At 44.0% G+C, this 19,079-nt stretch overlaps 1 protein-coding gene across 14 annotated transcripts in view; it reads left to right on the top strand.

Annotated features, from left to right (window-relative positions):
• Positions 1 to 19,079, top strand: part of PXK (PX domain containing serine/threonine kinase like) — an 81,634-nt gene that overhangs the window by 1,028 nt on the left and 61,527 nt on the right. The gene's annotated exons all lie outside the window — the stretch shown is intronic.

Genomic DNA, 19,079 nt, shown 5'->3' with positions numbered 1-19,079 from the left:
AGTAAAAAAAAAAAACCCCCAAAAAACCAGGAGCTGCTAGCCAGTGGGACTTTGTTTGGGAAATAATGAATGGGGAGAGAGAGATTCCTTAGATTGTAATGTTTTGTTGGGTCACCAAATCAGATTCCGGCTAAGAGGCTTGTTTGTTTACCATTGCAGGGTGTTTGGGGTTCATCATCTGGAGCCTAAAGCCCCACAATAGCCTTCTGTTTCTCTTCTTGCTCAAGCTGTTCTGGCGACTTCAAAGATATCTTTTATTCTGTTGTATTAAAGTGGGACTTTTTTGAACCTCAGTTTCCTCTTCCAACAGTCATGCTTTGTAGGGTTTGGATCGTTCAGAGTGTTCACTTCCAGTTTAGGAAAATGATCATGTATTTTTTAAAGTGCATTTTATTTCACTGTGCATGTCTTTAATTCTGTTCTACAGACTTGTGAGAAGGCACTGTGTGGGACAGAATTTGTTAACCCCTCTGTAATTTGTGCTAAGGGAATAGGGGTTAGGAGTTGAAATTTAGTGCTGGGAATCAAGAATAAATTCTGCTTTTTAAATTAGATTATTATTTTAACTTAGCTGTTGACCAGTACATCTTATAACCTTTCAGGGAGTGGGGTTGGGTCTTAGGCTTATTTTGTACTGAAAGTCCAGAGAGAGTTGGTTATAAATGCTCACAGACTACTTCTTCCAGAAAGCATTTCATGATGGATGGCCATTGCCCCACGCCCTGTGTTCACCTCCACCTTAACCTTGATCAGTTTATTCTGTATTTACTCCTTTAGTTTTCCACTCTACCGGGCTGTGAGAGGAGGGATGATTATTGTTCATTTTTGGGCCCCAGTTCCAGGCATCTGATAGGATTTCATGTGTCTGTTGAATGACTAAATGAATGAATTGTAACCGTCCTTCGTCTTCTTTTCTGTTTGTGTTAAACTGTAGTGATAAAAAATTGAAACAGCATGACATCTGAGGCTCTACATTGAGGGGTCAGTGCTTCAGCAAAGTGGTGAAAGATGTTATAGGATTCTGTTTTTGCAGAGGTTTTCTTTAAGAAATAAAATAATTTAGGGTAGAGAATGGGAGTTCCTATAATGATGACTGAACACCAAAGACAGTGACTCACAGGAGACACATAGAGGCAGATGTGGTGGAGTAAAAAAATTGCAGCATTGTCTTGCGTAATTTTTTACTGTTCAGTGTTCTTGTCATTTTAGCTGTAAAATATGAGACTGAAAATTATTGCATCAGCCCCGAACTTTATTGAGAAAATCCTATGCTGATGCAAACTTTTTGGACTAGTAGACTCTTAAGGGTAAGTCTCTTTAAAACAGGAACTGTTGGAAATTGTTTTGAAAAGCAGTAGTTGTTAAAAGTGGTATACAGAAGAAAAAGGCATTGTTTTCTGTTGGGAAGTTGGAAGATGGTTTTCTGGCTTGTTAACTGAAGGGAGACGGTATCCCCAAAGTCAGAGGATCATCCTCCCTTTCAAATGCCAAATCTCTGTGAAGTTACTCCTTGACTGTATGTAGGACAGAAAGCTATGGAGAGGGTACATGGTAGACATCCTTTGGGTTGGACGAGGCAGGGCCCTAATATGGGTTTGGGGTGACATGTCATGTGATGACATTGGTTGGGCAAGGCACTTAAGCCTTTTTTTTTTTTTTCCACTTAAGCTTTTTGATGTTTAGTTTTGTCACCTGTAAATGGAGTAATAAAATGCCTGCCCTGCCTGCTTCCCAAGGTTGTTAAGAAGATCAGATGAAAAAGTCTTTACGAAGTATTTGTAAAGTACATCCCTTCCTCCTTCCATCTATTCATTGTATGGCCACATATATGCAAAGGGTTAAATACATTAACATGTTTTGATTGCAAGTAAGCTAATTTCTGTCCATGGTTGCCTTTTTTTTTTTATCAAGGTTTTATAGCAGAAAATGTTTTGTTCCATATGATTTAGAATTTATGGACTTGGGAAGGGAAAATTGTGTGGATTGGAAAATAGAGATGCCAGAAGGATGAAGGGAACACAAGGTCACCACCAGAAAGGCATGTTGGGATGAAAAACCGGCAGAAGGTGCAGGTTGGTAGGTGGTTCTGTGCCTGAATGTGGTTTGAATGATTTTATTTTCACATTTATGGAGCACGATGAATTTAGCTTCAGGAAATAGAGCAGGCTTCTGCTGCAAGGAAATGAAACTTCCATAAAATCAGAAAGGACAATAGTTAGAGATGCTTTCAGCAAGGGGAGTAGGGGAGTGGAAAGGGAAGAATTTTCCAGACAAAAGAGATTATGGTAAAAGAAGCCACCCAGGTAAATTGTGGGAAACTTTGGGAGCATTATGAATGAGATATGTAAGTTCTCGACTACATGAAAGGGAAAACTTTGGAAGTCAATAGACTGAAGAAAAATGCTTACCTAGCTGAAATAGAAACCAGAGGAGAACCTCCAGTTTTGGAGAAGGTTGTTGTCAAATGTCTGTATCCAATTTTTGCTGGTCACTATGCTGTAGTTTGATGGGTCTTAATCTCCATTTCCTCCCTTTTTAACTGTTCTTCCTTGAGGTTCATCAGAATTAGGGTCCATTGACTCTGCATTTGGTGCATTTTGTTCTTGAGAAACAAAAGATGATTTAGTGGTATTTGAGGCGTAAAAGAGTATTTTACAAGTCGGTGGAAAAGATAATATTTCATGTTAAAATCTTTACTGAAAATGGATCTTACCTTGAACTTTGATTTTGGAAAGTGCATTCCTGCACAGCTTGTTTATTCAACAATACACGTTCCCTTAACAGAGATGTGCTGAGCACCTAGCATGTGCCAGACACCTGCTGGAGGTGAACTTCACAGCTCCTGTTCACATGGAACTTTGTTCTGTCAGATTCTGAGGTCTTCTGTTTTCCAGGGTGTTTGCAAGTCGACCTGAATCTTTACCTGTCATAACAAAGAGTTTTGAAGTTCCTTTTGTGGCTTGGTTTATTGAGCTTCAAGCTCTTCTCACCTTTTGTTTTTTAAATAGTCTTTTAAACTCTATTCCCATATCACCAGAATACCTTTTCAAATGGGATGCCAAAACCGGAGACATGGTTGCTTGAAGGCCTTGGCAGTTTAAATAGTCCAGTGCTCAATATCAGAATCCATCTGGGCTTCCTTTGGAGATGTTATTTGGAAACTTATTTTGATTACCAAATTATATTGAATATTAACATTTTTTCCAGGGTGTTTGCATAGACAAGTGGAAGCAGAATGATCATTACCTTGCAGCACTCGCACACATTATAATAAGATAATAATAGTGATTTTCTGGGAACTGAATCACTCATCTTCGACTTGGTTATATATTTTTCTGTGATTGTCCTTGAAACTCCTGATGGATGCAGTCAGAAAACTGAGCTGGATGCTTAGAGACGTGTAATTAGTTAATTCATAGATTCAGTCTCTTCTTCAGTCTCTTTGTACTAAAGAATCAGTTGTTTTGTACCTTGATGTAGGGGCTGAGGACTCATAATTCTCATACATCACCTCTTTTGAGGATTATCCCACTAGAAAGCTTTCTTGCCATAGGAATACAGATAATAACCTGGCTGGAGTTACTGGGAGGAAACAAGGATTCTGGGGCTGAGGTTTATTTTAAGTGAAAAGATACTTACCTGCTTTGCTCCCCTGGGGGAATAATGAAAACAGCCACCCACGTGTACATAGCTTCCATGTGTACTGTGATCTTGAGATTGTTCAAAATACAGGTTGTTGATTGAGCGCCTCAGTGGGTGCATCTGGGGTAAGTTAAACAAACCCTCTGTTCTCCACGGCAAGCAGGTGGTGTGAGCGGTTTCCAGGCAGCTTCCTATGAAATGAAGCTCCTTTCTGTTCCATCCTGAAAATGGGCAAGCTAGACACACAGGCATTGTTTCAGAACTCGTAATTGATTAAGTGTAGGGGGGGTGTTGTGGCAGGAAGAGCAGTAGGCTTTTCCTATTGTTTTTCCCCTTAAACTGGCATTTGTCCTTGTCAGTGACTTCTTTCATGGATGACGTGCCCACGGTTTGGGGAAATTAAGACAGCTCCTCTTCAGAGGTGATGAGGGGGGCCCTGTGTTTTCAGCTTGAAACTTTTAACGAAGGGCTAAGAAACAATTACTTGACCTTGGATAAGTACTGGGACCTGAGTCCCTGCAGGTTGGCCACTTAATCTCCGGCTGACTTTCTGACCACCAAATTTGAGGTAAATCTGGCCATTTCTAGCTCAGGATCACGACATCATGCATTTCCCCCAAAAGAGGACAGTTGAAAGCAAAAAAGAATTCCATTGTCATTATTGTCTTCAAATAATCCAGTAGTTATTTTTTTAGTGGCTAACAGAGTATTCATTAACATAATGTTAGCTTGGGAAACTCACTGCAGAGTAACAGGCGTCTTCCCCGGAAGCTGTTTGCTTGTGTCACAGCTTTATGTAATTCACATACCATACAGTTTACCCATTTAAGGTGTACAGTCTATGGCTTTTGGGTGTAGTCACAGAATCATATATCTGTTGCCATACTCAATTTTAGAACACTTTTTATTATCTTGAAAATAAGCCCCTGACCCCTTAGCCCTCACCCTGGAAAGTTTTATGACATTGCTGGATGCTAACCCCAGGATATATTCTGAGTCTTTTATCTCTTTGGGTCCAGCTCCTTCCAGGTATCTGATTCATCAGAGGGACAGATTCTCTGTAAACACGTGTAAATGTGTAAACGTGTGTATATGACCTCTCGGCACCTCACTGACCTGAAACCTGCTCATGGGCTCTGGGTCTTCAGGCTGGAATCACTGGAAGAATTTTGAAAACTGTTAACTTGGAGAGTTACTTACTTAAATTGGTGAGAGATGTGCATTTTAAAAATGCACTGCACTGTCACATATATTACCACTTAAAGAAAATCCTCTAAAAATGACTTTTGACCAACACAGGGGTTTGGGCACTGACCCTTCTTACACTGGGAAATCTGCATGTGACCTTATAACTGCCCTTTGTATTGGTGGACTCAACCAATCTCACGTGGTGTAGTACCACAGTACATATTTATTGGGGGAAAAAAAATTCTCGTGTAAGCGGACCCACACAGTTCAAACCCATGCTGTTCAAGAGACAGCTGTGTTGAAAACAGTACATGAATTATGTCCTGTGAGTGTGAAGAATTGCTCTGGGTCGCAGCCTGCCTAGTGCATGTAGGTGTGAGTGCCAGGTGACTTAGTGGTCAGAGTACACAGGGGAAGGGCAAAGGGCTCTGGGCCGGAAAGCCCTGGCCTCAGACCCGCCTTTTACCACAGCACCTCTGTTTATGATATTCAAACAAGGCTGCCCACATTTCTTTGACATGGCTCATCAGAAAGAGGCCATTTCTCCTCATTTTTCAGCTGAGGCTTTTTCAGGGGGCCGGGGAGAAGTGGGGCTATGCTTAGACAGCTCGCCTCTTCCCCTTCCCACTCCCTAAATGGAGAGGGCCACATGGGCCGCTGTTCAGCCACTGTGGGTGCTTTTCTTTCCTTTTTTTTTTTTAACTTGAAATCTAGCCTTTCATGTCTGTCTATGTATTACTATTTTGATTCAAACTAGCACAGTCTCTGCCACAGACAGGAAGCATTCAGTAAGTATTGCTGAACCCATGAGTTTGTTGAATGAATGCATTTCTTCAGGGCTCAGCTCAGGAAGCCCTGCCTGTAGACGGCTACCTACTGTCTTACCTACCAAACTACATGTCATTTCCTTCCTCTGTCATTCCCACTTGGTTTTATTTGTGTGAAAGTCACAAGCATTTTACACACAGATTATTTCTTATTCCCTGTTCTCTGTTTATGGCCTCTCTCTCCAACACAGGGGAAACTGTAAATAGCTGGAGGAGCGGGGCAGTGCCTTAGTGATCTTGCTTAATCTCTCCAGCCTCAGTTTCTTCTTTTAAATTTATTTGGCTGCATTGGGTCTTAGTTGCAGCATGCGAGGTCTTAGTTGCAGCATGGTACAGGGGTTCTCTAGTCGTGCTCGTGGGCTCAGTAGTAGGGCCGCAAGGGCTTAGTTACCCCTTGGCATGTGGGATCTTAGTTCCCCAACCAGGGATTGAATCCATGTCCCCAGCATACAGGGTGGATTCTTAACCACTGGATCACCAGGGAAGTCCCAGCCTCAGTTTCTTCATCTGTGAGGTGGGGTTAGTACGAAGATGCTCGGGCTCTGATGATTAACTGAACTCAGACACATGGGTCATTCTGAACAGAACTCAGCACATAGATGTCACTGTCTTGGTTGTAGTTTACCCTCTGTATTTGTTAGCGCCTAGTAACTTTTTAGGTATTTGTACTTTTTTAGGCACTGAATGGAAAAAGGAAAATTATTTCTTTAAAAGTTCGTCTCACTGTCACCTGTGACTGCTAGAAAATAGCAAAAAAGACCAGTGACATTTCAAAGACCCCCTCAGCCCCACCCCCTTCCCCGACTCCTTGTTTTTCCCTTTTACCCTGGAGGGACACGTTCTGGCAGCCAGGCTCAGAGATAGAGCTCAGGGTCTCCTTACCAGGCCGGCCTGGCAGCAGAGCTGGCTGTTGTTGTTCAGAGACGGCAGGGGAGGTGGAAGAGGCAAGTGGGCAGGCCACGGGCTCAGCCACCAGACCAGCAGAGGAGTTCCCGGAGGCCAGGCCCACAGGGAGGTCCTTGGCCAATGCCCACTTCAGCTCCTTGCATCCCAGCTTTTGTTCATCATCAAAGGAATCCCAACATCAGGTCACACACACTTGATCTCTGGTAGCAGGGTGAAAAAACAAAATAGAAAGCCCTCTGCTTTGTTCTTTTTCCTGCCACTTTCTCTGACAAGTGACCATGCTCATCGCCATTCGTAGGGGTGGAGGGGGAACAGGGAGCTGACATCTTCTGAATGCTGCCTCCTGAGAAACGTGTGAATATTCTGTGGCCTGACTGCTTTCCTTTCCCCTAAGACGAGCACAGTCAGGCTGTGGGCTCGTGTCCCAGGCTTGGACGCAGCCTGCTCGATGAAGTGCACAGTTTCTGCCCTGTCAGAAAGCCTCGAAGACGTTGGGAACATTAGCAAGCACTTAGTTTTCTGTGTGCCAACCACTGTGTTGAGTATTCAGCTAAAAAGATGAATGAAATAGTGAGCTTACAACCCTGGTAGATGTGGTAGACCCATAAGCCAAAGGAGAAGTAGGTATGGAAAGTGCCAGTCTGCCTGGGAGCAGGGAGGGCAGGTGGGTATGGCCCCACCCACTTCTCCTGGGGGAACTAGGAAAGGCTTAACAGAGCCTTCCAGAGAGCTTGTTGTAAATCAGCATTCCACGGGCCTTTTTTTCCCCTTGCAGACTCTTTTCATAATAATACTCAACTGTAAAAACCACCTCTGGAAGTGATTTTTAAATTTAAACAATATTCTATTCAGATTAGCACGTTTTTAAAAATTATAGTATTTTATCTTTGGGATCTGAATTACACTGGCTTCTGAAATCTTACAGTAAGAAATGTGATAAGGTAAATACACCTGCTGCTTCAGACAGTTTTCAGAATAACCATTTTTACAATGATTCCCATTTCTTGTCTTACTAACTCATATTTTGCCGTTGGCTTTTCCTTAAATCTGCCTTTAGTCACAGTCCATTATGGGTGTAAATGAAACCCTATATGACTAAGAAGAAAATAATTTTAAAATCTACATAATGGTCAAAACCATCTTAAACCAACTGGAACTATGAGCACTTGGAGACCTTTTGTTTTGAGTTAAAGGGAAAAAAATACTTCAATATTTATTGACAGATTTTTTTAAGTAGAAATAGAAGCCTTATAAGCTTCAACACATAAATTTTGAAACACTTTCCAGAACCCCTAGTTGTTTATCTTGTTCCAAACTATTACTAACCCACCAAAAGGATCTCAGTTAAAAAAAAAGAATGAGAGAATGAGCAGCTGTGTTCTCTGAGGTCAGGATGCATTTTCAGGGTGCAGAAGGTCTTTAGTTCATTCATCAGATGCTGCTGAGTATACCCCTGTGTTCCTGGCACCATCCTAGGCACTTGGGATGTGGGTCTAAGCAAGGCAGACTCAGTCCCTGCCTTCATTGGTTCATTCATTGCACAAAGATTTATTGTAGAGGATTCTGGTGTCAATGAAAAGATGGAAAATGAGACTAGAGCCAATTGTGGGGTCCTTCGGATGCCACACTAAAGGATCTGAATAGCAGGGAAGGGCTCAAAGCACACATGTGGCAGAAGGTGGTATTTTAGGAACTTCATTTGTTGGCAGTGTGCAAGGCTCAGTAAGAAAGGTGGAAGGAAGAGAAGAGTCCAGAGTGATCATGAAGCGGTGAAGTCAGAAAAGCCACATCTCAAGTCAGTGGCAGGAGGGAAACAGGGACACTAGAAATGATTACAAAAAGAGTATAAGGTAAGCAGTGGGTAGCTGGTCTTCCCAGAAGGATGGTGAATCTGAGTTTGGTTTTAGACAATACTTGTCATGAGAACAGTTAGCATTGTTAAAGCACTTTTTATATGCCCTGTGCTAGTTTGATAAGTTTTAACCCATGAAATTCATGGGGTCGCCAAGAGTCAGACACGACTGAGCAGCTGAACTGAACTGACACATGTAAATGTAACCACTGTGTAACGTTTTCATTACTTGAAATACTTTCTTGGTCCTCTTTGCAGTCAGTACCTGGCAACTGCTGATGTGCTTCCTGGTTACTGTTTCACCTTTTCTGGGATGTCACAGATAAATGGAATTTTGTAGGATATAGTCTTTGGTGTCTGGCTTCTTTCACTTAGTTTAGAGCTTTGCGCGTCCTCCATACTGTTGCATGCTTGTTGTTGTTTTTAAGGGGAAGCAGGTTTATTAAGAAAGATACTCCATAGGTAGAATGCGGCTCTTCTGTTGCCTGTTTTGTTGTTGTTGTGTGTTTTTCATTACTGAGTAATGTTCCACTGTTTGAAGGTTCCATAACTTGTTATCTGTTGACCAGTTGGTAGACTCTGGGTTGTTTCCAGGCTGGGGCTAATCATGAACAGAGATGCTGTGAACATACCAGTCTTTTGTAGATGTGTTTCCATTTCTCCTGGTAAGTACCTAGGGATGGAATTGCTTAGTCACGTGCTAAGTGAATATTTAACTTTATAAAAAATTGCCAGACTTTTCTAGATTCTCATCTGATCCTCATAATCCCTCTGAATTGTGTCTGTTATCATCACCGTTTTTTCAGTTGGAAAAAAGTCAAGTGCAGGAAAGTTGGAGGAAAGTAAAGTACATAATTTGCTCCAGGCCATAAGGCTGCGGGGCAGCAGAATGAAGGTTTGTCTGATGCCTTTGGGCGATGTTGGGAGCCATTCCCAGCCTGATCTGTTGTTAGGGCCACACCTGTTTGGCAGCTCCCCTACGCCTAGGCCTAGCCAAGGACAAATCAGTGGGCCTTCCCTAATCTACAGAACCAGACACTAGCTTGAGTGACCATTTTCTCAGTTCCTCTATTCGAGTTGCTAGGAATGGAAGTATAAAGAAACAGGTGAAATTAAATAGTACGTTCTGCCTAACCCACTCTCTCTGAAATACTGTCATTGGTTATATGCAACCAATGTAAAGGTTGTTAATGTATTTTACATTGCTTGTCATATGAAGCTTTTGAAATCTGGTGTGTATTTCCCAGTTACAACATATCTCAGTTAGGACTAGCCTCATATCAGGTGTTCAACAGCCACACATTTTTTGCGGCTACTGTACAGGACAGCACAAATATAGATATTAAAAATAATATCCAGAGGTACAGTTACTGAAATGGAAAAAAATTCATGTTATATTAAGTGAAAAAAAGCAAGTCGTAACACTGTATTTAGTATGCTTATATTTTTATAAATACATGTTTACATCTGCAAATATGTCATCTATAACCATATTGGCCAGTACTGTAGCCACTGGACTACTTAATTTTTAAAAAAAATAGTTTTTCTTTATTTTTGGCTGTGCTCCGTTGTTGCTCGGGGTTTTCTCTAATCGTGGCGAGCGGAAGCTGCTCTCTAGACGCGATGCACGGCTTCTCAGTGCGGTGGCCTCCCTTGCTGTGGGGCACAGGCTCTCGGTGCGTCGGCCACAGTAGTTGTGGTCCTGGGCTCTAGAGCACAGGCTCAGAATTTGTGGTGCGCGGGCTTAGTTGCACGTGGGATCTCGGATCAGGGCTAACACGTGCCTCCTGCATCAGCAGGTGGATTCTTTACCACTGAGCCACCAGGGAAGCCCTGGACTACTTAAATTTAATAAAGTTAAATAAAAGTTAAAATTCTGTCCTTAAGTCAAACATGGGGCACGTGTGCCTGGTGGCCGCCACATTCAGCCTCGCATCCTTGGGTCACTACTCTCTTCAGTCTGCCAACCCGACTGAGAAAGACTGAGTGAGACAGTAGGGTCTGCCAGCCCTGCCTCCAGCAGGGCGTGGTGACCTTTGAGATCCAGAGCCTCCACGGGCTTTAACAGTGAAACACAAGGAAGAGGTTCACTTATCCTGCAGCCGCTGTTAGCGTTTAATGGGAGCAGCGTGTGGAAACACGGCAGTCCAATCAAAGACCCTGTTCTGCTTTGGTGCAACTGCCATTCAGATTGCTGAGTATTCAGAGCATCCACTTCAGGCACGTTCATGTAAAAGTGTTCCTTTCTGCTTAAGAACATGCCTAGTATTCATGGTGGGGCTTGTTTAAAATCGTTTTATTATTTATACACACTTTCTATGCAGTGCCCAGATGACATCCATTCTGGAAGCGCATAGACAACAGTTTGTGTACATGTAGCAGGAAGTGGGTTGCAAAGTGCGGGGTATTAGTGTCTGGGGGGTGTTGTGAGAGCTCCACAGCTGCGTTAACTCAGATCCCTCAGGCCCCAGGTACCCTCCTCGTTTGGCCCTCACTCTGTCCCAACCTCTTCCCAACTTGACGGACTGGTTCTGCTCGTTCAGCCAACCTCAGAATGAGGGGTAGATAGTATGAAAGCATTCTGCCCAAGGCCATAGAACCGGGGAACTCCTGTGCCCGTGGGTCAGACAGGCCTGGGGTAGAGGCCGTTCTCAGCACTTACTAGCTGAATGCCCTTGTTTAGGGCATCTACCCTCTCTGAGCCCCGGGATTGTTGTAAAAGAGTGACATCTGTCTCCATGCATTGCTGGGAGATGGACTAAGCTGAGGAACAGAAGGCGTAGAGTAAGCGCTCCATGAACAGCAGTTATTACCTTCAGCTCTGAAGACAGAAGTGGCAGCATGGTGTGCATAGTCACATATGTGGTTGGTTTGAATTGGAAGTAGTGTCTCAGGAGAACACGGTGACATTTTTAGGCCAGGCAGAACGAATTTCTGTGTAGTCAGCTCTCTGTTATCCTTAATGATGGTGACCAGTTCTACTGCAAATTATTGAAAGCAGGAGGGACTCCCCTAGCTTGACTTCTACTTTCAAGCTTTTTTTTTTTCCCTCCCACCAAATGTTTTACTGCCCCTGATACAAGGAGAAGAGTTCATTTGTTTGACTTTCATCTTCTGTTTTTCCAGTCTTCCCAGCATAGTAAAAGTGCTGATGAATTGTAAATTGACCAAAAGTTCCCTTGCCAAAGGAAAAAAGATGCTACTTTGCTTTTATCATTGATAACATACTATACTCTTATCCAAGCTTGGATAGTTTTGATCCTTATCTTACTACTTGAGATTCTTTACAGTACCATGTTTTAAATGATATATATGACAAACCAAGGAACTTAAAAAAATGGTTTTTCCTGATTTGAAATGTAATATATGCTCATTGAGGATAAAGTGAAAAACAAAAAACAGAAAATAGCTATGAGAATTTTAATCACAGATAATTTCACCTCCGGAGACAACAGATGTTAACGTTTGGTGTAGTTCCCTCTTTCTATGTCATCCCAGAATTTTTTATCCTTTTTTTAATAATTAACATCAGAGCACATACCTTTTCCCAGGTAATGAAAATCATTTCAGTACGTCCTTTTAAAGTCTTGCACGTTCTTCCACTATGTACATAAACCATAAATAACTTGCCCATTCTCTTATTTCTGGTATCCAGGTTATCCTGGGCTGCCCTTGTGGCTTAGCTGGTAAAGAATCCACCTGCAATGCCGGAGACCCGGGTTCAATCCCTGGGTTGGGAAGATCCCCTGGAGAAGGGAAAGGCTGCCCACTCCAGTATCCTGGCCTTGAGAATTCCATGGACTGTATGGTCCATGAAGTTGCAAAGAGTCAGACACGACTGAGTGACTTTCACTTTCAGGTTTTCTTAGGGAGGAGGCTTTTTAATTAGCCTGCTTTAAAATCGGGTGTAGAAGCAGGGACGATTGAGGCCAGGGGAATGCTATTCGTTGTTAGCAGTCGGAGACTGATGAAAATTGTTTTCCATGTTCCTAGGGAATGGCTGTTCCTTCTTCCCTCGGTGTTCTTGGTGCTGCTGCTGACTCCTGTACTTGCAGGTTAAAGCTGTGACAGATTCCCCCTTGAACACCTTGCCTTTGCTATTTTTTCTTTTAATATTTATTTTGCAGAGCTTCCCAGGTGGCTCAGTGCTAAACAATCTGCCTACCAAGCAGGAGACTCAGGTTCAATCCCTGGGTCGGGAAGATCCCTTGGAGTAGGAAATGGCAACCCATTCCAATATTCTTGCCCGGAGAATCCCATGGGCAGAGGATCCCGGCCAGCTACAGTCCAGGGGGTTGCCAAGAGTTGGACACGACTGAGGAACTGAGCCCACGCGCACACCGGGTCTTAGTTGTGAGATGTAAACTCTTGGTTGTGTCATGTGGGATCTAGTTGCCTCACTCGGGATTGAACCGGTGCCCCCTGCATCAGGAGCCTCAGCCACTGAGCCACCCAGGGAAGTCCTTCGCTATTTTTTTAGCAGGAAAGAAAACGAAGTTACAAAGCTGGCCTTTGTGCTGGCTGCTTTAAGTATGCGATGTCACTGAATATTTGCCACAGCCCTTTTGGAAAGGTATGATCTTGCAGATGAGGAAACCGAGGCTCAGAGGAGTTGGGTCACAAAACTGGTAAGTGGCAGAGAGCCGCTGTGCCTTCCCCTGAGGCCCTGTGGTCGTGGCTGATCACCACACAGTGACCAGCTAGAAGGACTTGGGGTGGCCTGGCTTCCAGGCAGTGGCAAACGAGGATAGAGCGAGAAGCAGCCCGAGGGAGATGAGTGCTTCTGCCCTGGTACTTAGGTTGGTAGCAGCTGAGAGTGCGAGGGGTGAGAAGTTGGCCATCTGAGGCACCAGAACCCACATAAAAGTCACGATCGCCAGCCAGATCAGAATTTGTGTGTTTGTGTTTTCTAGCCAATTACATATGGTGTGTGTGATTCTGAGTTCATGTTGTCTGCATCTGTTTCTACCCTTTCAGGGCATTGGCCTAAGAGATGTGAGGGCTACTGAACAAGCAAAGGTCATATTTCATTTTTAATTACTATTTAATTGAGTCTCCAGATTTTCTAGGGTTTATTTTCTTTGCTCTGATGTAAGATGGAATTCATGAGTTTCCATCCTAGCAAATTATGTAATGGTTTTGGTGTCATTTAGGGGTCTCTGTACTAGAGAGCAGCTACAGGAACTGCTGATTAAAACACTGCATCCATCCTGTAGTCATGTCTGAGGTCAAAAGCATTTTTGAACGCTGCTTTGCAGTATCTCTCCTGGCTGGAACGTGGGCTGTCTTTGAAGTCGGCGTGGAGACCAGCTCCCCCTGCAGAGCAGCAGACCATCTGGAAGGGGAGAGCATGGGCTTCAAAAGGCCTAAGAGAAGGATGCATGCGCAGTCGTTCTTTTAAGGACGCTGACTCAATTCCGGGATCAAAGCATGTTTGTGACGTGGTCCTTGTCCCTTCTGTGACCGCTGAGTGGAAACTGGAGACTTTGTTTTGCATAAAGTTAAAGCACAAGGTTCTATGATTCAGTCAGTTAGGTGTTTTGTTTTTTTTTTTCCAGTTAGGTTTTAAATGAAATTTATTTCATGTGGTTGAAAAGGAGATACACTTGACTTCACTCAGTTGCCAAAACCTAGGTGAACATAGCAGTGATTGTTCAGATGGCTTTTTTTTTTTTTTTTTTTGGCCTTTATTTATTTTACTATGTTTGTTTCTTTAATTGGAGAATAATTGCTTTACAATATTGGGTTGGTTTCTGCCGTATCAATATGAATCAGCCACAGGTATACATATGTCCCCCCTGTTTTGAACCTCCCTCCCATCTCCCACCCCACCTCACCCCTCTAGGTTGTCTTGAGCACTGGGTTGAGCTCCCTGCCATATAGAGCAAATTCCTACTGGCTATCTGTTTTACATATGGTAATCTGTATGTTTCCACGCTGCTCTCTCCTTCCTACACTGTGTCCACAAGTCTGTTCACTACGTCTGCATCTTCACTGCTGCCCTGCAGATAGGTTCATCAGTACTGTCTTTCTGGATCCCATACGTATGCACTATTGACAACAGCTAGGACACGGAAGTATCCTACATGCCCACTGACGGATGAATGGACAAAAAAGCTGTGGTACACAAATATTAGTGGAATATTAGTCATAAAGAAGAACGCACAGTCAGTCCTAATGAGGTGGATGAACCTAGAGCCTGTTATACAGAGTGAAGTAAGTCAGAAAAACAAGTATCGTATATTAATGTGTGTATATGGAATATAGGAAGATGGTACTGATGAGCCGATCTGCAGGGCAGCAGTCGGGATGCAGACATAGACAACAGATGCCTTATTAAAACCGTAATGCTTTCATTTGTTTGGGGGCAGGTTTTGTACATTATTGGCTTGCACAGCAGTTAAAGCACAGGCACATTCTAGCTCTGAAATCTGCAAGTGAAATGATGATAATGATTATTTAGTAGAGCAAGGAGTAATCATTTGTTCTCAGTGAAATGTTAAGGATTGTAAGCAGGTGGCCTGCACACTGAGCAGAAGTCCTGCAACCGTGAGAGTTTCTTCAGGAAGCTTGCTGTCCTGCAGGGTTGTGCCACCCACTGCCCTGCTATAACTGTGTGATGGCACAGGTCTGTGTATTGATTTCTGTGAAGTCTGAGGGCCTGGGAGATTGTGGGGATTTTCTGGAGAGCACGTTTAGACTTTACCTGGATGCAGGTGCACATGAGGGTGGCAATATGCCACCTGTTCCCCGAAGGGGCATGTGATCAGTTAACAGACACCCTTCACCGAGCATTCACTGGGCTCCTGCCCCTTGGCCTGACCTTGTGTCGAGTGCTGTTTGGAATACAGAGAAATGTGTGATTTTAGCCTTTGAAGAGCTCAGTCCAGTTGGAGAGAGACTCCCTCCCCAAACGTAGACAGACGTGGAACAAAGATAACCCTGATATAGTTAAAATGCTGGACGTCCCAAGTTTTGGCTAGGCAGAACAGCGATGGGAGAGAAATAAATAATGGGTGTTCAGGCTGTGCGGCGTCTGATTAGGTGGAGGAGGGATCAAATACAAAGAAAGGGTTAGGACAGTTCGGGCAGGCGATAGAAGAGCATGGACGCCAGGCTGCGGAGTTTGGGTTTTATCCCGTGGCCAGTGGGAGCCCCTGCAGGCTCCTGCCCAGGGAAGTAGCACAGTGTTGGCTGTCCAGCAGGGTCACTTGTGCTCAGCATTCCCTGGGGGGTCTGGCAGTGAACTGGGAGTGCTGTGGTGCCTGGTTGCTGGAGACCCAGACCTGGCCTCCTACCCCAAATCTCCTGTTTTCTAGTCAAGGTATTGATCATTTCGGAGACTCTGCCCCTGGCTGTAAATGAAGCTTCCTGGTTCTTCCTTGCTCTCCTGAAGGGACACTGGTGAATCCTGTGAGTGGGGCCACCACCGCGGGACTGTGCGGGGAGTGCTAGAGGGCTCAGGTTAGGCACCTCCCATACCCAAGAAGCGGAGAAGGCGATGGCACCCCACTCTAGTACCCTTGCCTGGAAAATCCCATGGACGGAGGAGCCTGGTAGACTGCAGTCCATGGGGTCGCTAGGAGTCAGACATGACTGTATAACTTTCAAGTAGACAACCTGACTGACTTCACTTTCACTTTTCACTTTCATGCATTGGAGAAGGAAATGGCAAGCCACTCCAGTATTCTTGCCTGGAGAATCCCAGGGACAGGGGAGCCTGGTGGGCTGCCGTCTCTGGGGTCGCACAGAGTCGGACACGACTGAAGCGACGCAGCAGCAGCAGCATACCCAAGAAGAAAGGAGAGTTCCTGCGAAGAGGCGGGGAGGGCTGGGGATAGGGGGCAGAGGGCACTGTGGATTGTGGCGGGTGCTTGGTTCACTGGTTCCCTTCCTCTCAGGAGAGGGTTTTTATTTTTGTAGTGTGAAGCTGCTTCCTATCTACAAGGTTTAGAACAGTGATTCTTGCCTCTGGCAGCACATTGGAATCACTGGGGAACTTTTAAGACTTACTAATGCCTGTGCTTCTGTAATGAAAGGACATCTTTTTTGGGGTGTTAGTTCTAGAAGGTCTTGTAGATAGATCTTCATTGAACTGTTCAACTTCAGCTTCTTCAGAGTTACTGGTCGGGGCATAGACTTGGATTACTGTGATATTGAATGGTTTGCCTTGGAAATGAACAGAGATCATTCTGTCATTTTTGAGACTGCATCCAAGTACTGCATTTCGGACCCTTATGTTGACTATGATGGCTACTCCATTTCTTGTAAGGGATTCCTGCCCACAGTAATAGATATAATGGTCATCTGAGTTAAATTCACCCATTCTAGTCCATCTTAGTTCACTGATTCCTAGAATGTCAATATTCCTGTTTGACCACTTCCAATTTGCCTTGATTCATGGACCTAACATTCCATGTTCCTATGCAACATTGCTCTTTACAGCATCGAACCCTGCTTCCATCACCAGTCCCATTCACAACTGGGTGTTGTTTTTGCTTTGGCTCCATCCCTTCATTCTTTCTGGAGTTATTTCTCTGCTGATCTCTAGTAGCATATTGGGCACCTACCGACCTGGGGAGTTCATCTTTCAGTGTCCTATCATTTTGCCTTTTCATACTGTTGATGGAGTTCTCAAGGCAAGAATACTGAAGTGGTTTGCCATTCCCTTTTCCAGTAGACCACATTCTGTCAGACCTCTCCACCATGACCCGCCCATCTTGGGTGGCCCCACATGGCATGGCTTAGTTTCATTGAGTTAGACAAGGCTGTGGTCTGTGTGATCAGATTGGCTAGTTGTCTGTGATTGTAGTTTCAGTCTGTCTGCCCTCTGATCCCCTCTCTCAGCGCCTACCATCTTACTTGGGTTTCTCTTACCTTGGACGTAGGGGTCTCTCTTCAAGGCTGCTCCAGCAAAGCACAGCAGCTGCTCCTTACCTCGGGATGTGGGGTAGCTCCTCTTGTCTGCCGCCCCTGCCCTCATCGCAGCCACCCTGCTCGAGCACCGTCGCAGCCGCCCAAGTAGGAAGTCAAGAAACACCTGGAGTAACAGGCAAATTTGGCCTTGGAGCACGGAATGAAGCAGGGCAAAGTCTAATAGAGTTCTGCCAAGAGAACGTACTGGTCATAGCAAACACCCTCTTCCAATGACACAAGAGAAGACTCTACACATGAACATCACCAGATGGTCGACACCGAAATCAGATTGATTATATTCTTTGTAGCCAAAGATGGAGAGGCTCTATACAGTCAGCAAAAACAAGACTGGGAGCTGACTTTGGCTCGGATCATGAACTTCTTATTGCCAAATACAGACTGAAATTGAAGAAAGTGGAGAAAACCACTAGACCATTTGGGTATGACCTAAATCAAATCCTTTAAGACTATACAGTGGAAGTGACAAATAGATTTAAGGGACTACATCTGATAGACAGAGTGCCTGATGAACTATAGATGGAGGTTTGTGACATTGTACAGGAGACAGGAATCAAGACCATCCCCAAGAAAAAGAAATTCAAAAAAGCAAAATGGCTGTCTGGGGAGGCCTTACAAATAGCTGTGAAAAGAAGAGAAGTGAAAAGCAAAGAAGAAAAGGAAAGATATACCCATTTGAATGCAGAGTTCAAAAGAATAGCAAGGAGAGAGAAGAAAGCCTTCCTCAGCGATCAATGCAAAGAAACAGAGGAAAACAACAGAATGGGAAAGACTAGAGAGCTCTTCAAGAAAATCAGAGATTCCAAGGGAACATTTCATGCAAAGATGGGCTTGATAAAGGACAGAAATGGAATGGACCTAACAGAAGCAGAAGATATTAAGAAGAGGTGGCAAGAATACACAGAAGAACTGTACAAAAAAGATCTTCATGACCAAGATAATCATGATGGTGTGATCACTCATCTAGAGCCAGACATCCTGGAATGTGAAGTCAAGTGGGCCTTAGAAAGCATCACTACGAACAAAGCTAGTGGAGGTGGTGGAATTCCAGTTGAGCTATTTCAAATCCTGAAAGATGACGCTGTGAAAGTGCTGCACTCAATATGCCAGCAAATGTGGAAAACTCAGCAGTGGCCACAGGACTGGAAAAGGTCAGTTTTCATTCCAATCCCAAAGAAAGGCAATGCCAAAGAATGCTCAGACTACCGCACAATTGCACTCATCTCACACGCTAGTAAAGTAATGCTCAAAATTCTCCAAGCCAGGCTTCAGCAATATGTGAACCGTGAACTTCCTGATGTTCAAGCTGGTTTTAGAAAAGGTAGAGGAACCAGAGATCAAATTGCCAACATCCGCTGGATCATGGAAAAGGCAAGAGAGTTCCAGAAAAACATCTATTTCTGCTTTATTGACTATGCCAAAGCCTTTGACTGTGTGGATCCCAATAAACTGTGGAAAATTCTGAAAGAGATGGGAATACCAGACCACCTGATCTGCCTCTTGAGAAACCTATATGCAGGTCAGGAAGCAGCAGTTAGAACTGGACATGGAACAACAGACTGGTTCCAAATAGGAAAAGGAGTACGTCAAGGCTGTATATTGTCACTCTGCTTATTTAACTTCTATGCAGAGTACATCATGAGAAACACTGGGCTGGAAGAAGCACAAGCTGGAATCAAGATTGCCAGGAGAAATAGCAATAATCTCAGATATGCAGATGACACCACTCT

The sequence above is a fragment of the Bos indicus genome, chromosome 22, assembly GCF_029378745.1.
Source record: "Bos indicus isolate NIAB-ARS_2022 breed Sahiwal x Tharparkar chromosome 22, NIAB-ARS_B.indTharparkar_mat_pri_1.0, whole genome shotgun sequence".
Classification (NCBI taxonomy): Eukaryota; Metazoa; Chordata; class Mammalia; order Artiodactyla; family Bovidae; genus Bos; species Bos indicus.
This window is presented reverse-complemented; position numbering and strand designations above follow the sequence as displayed.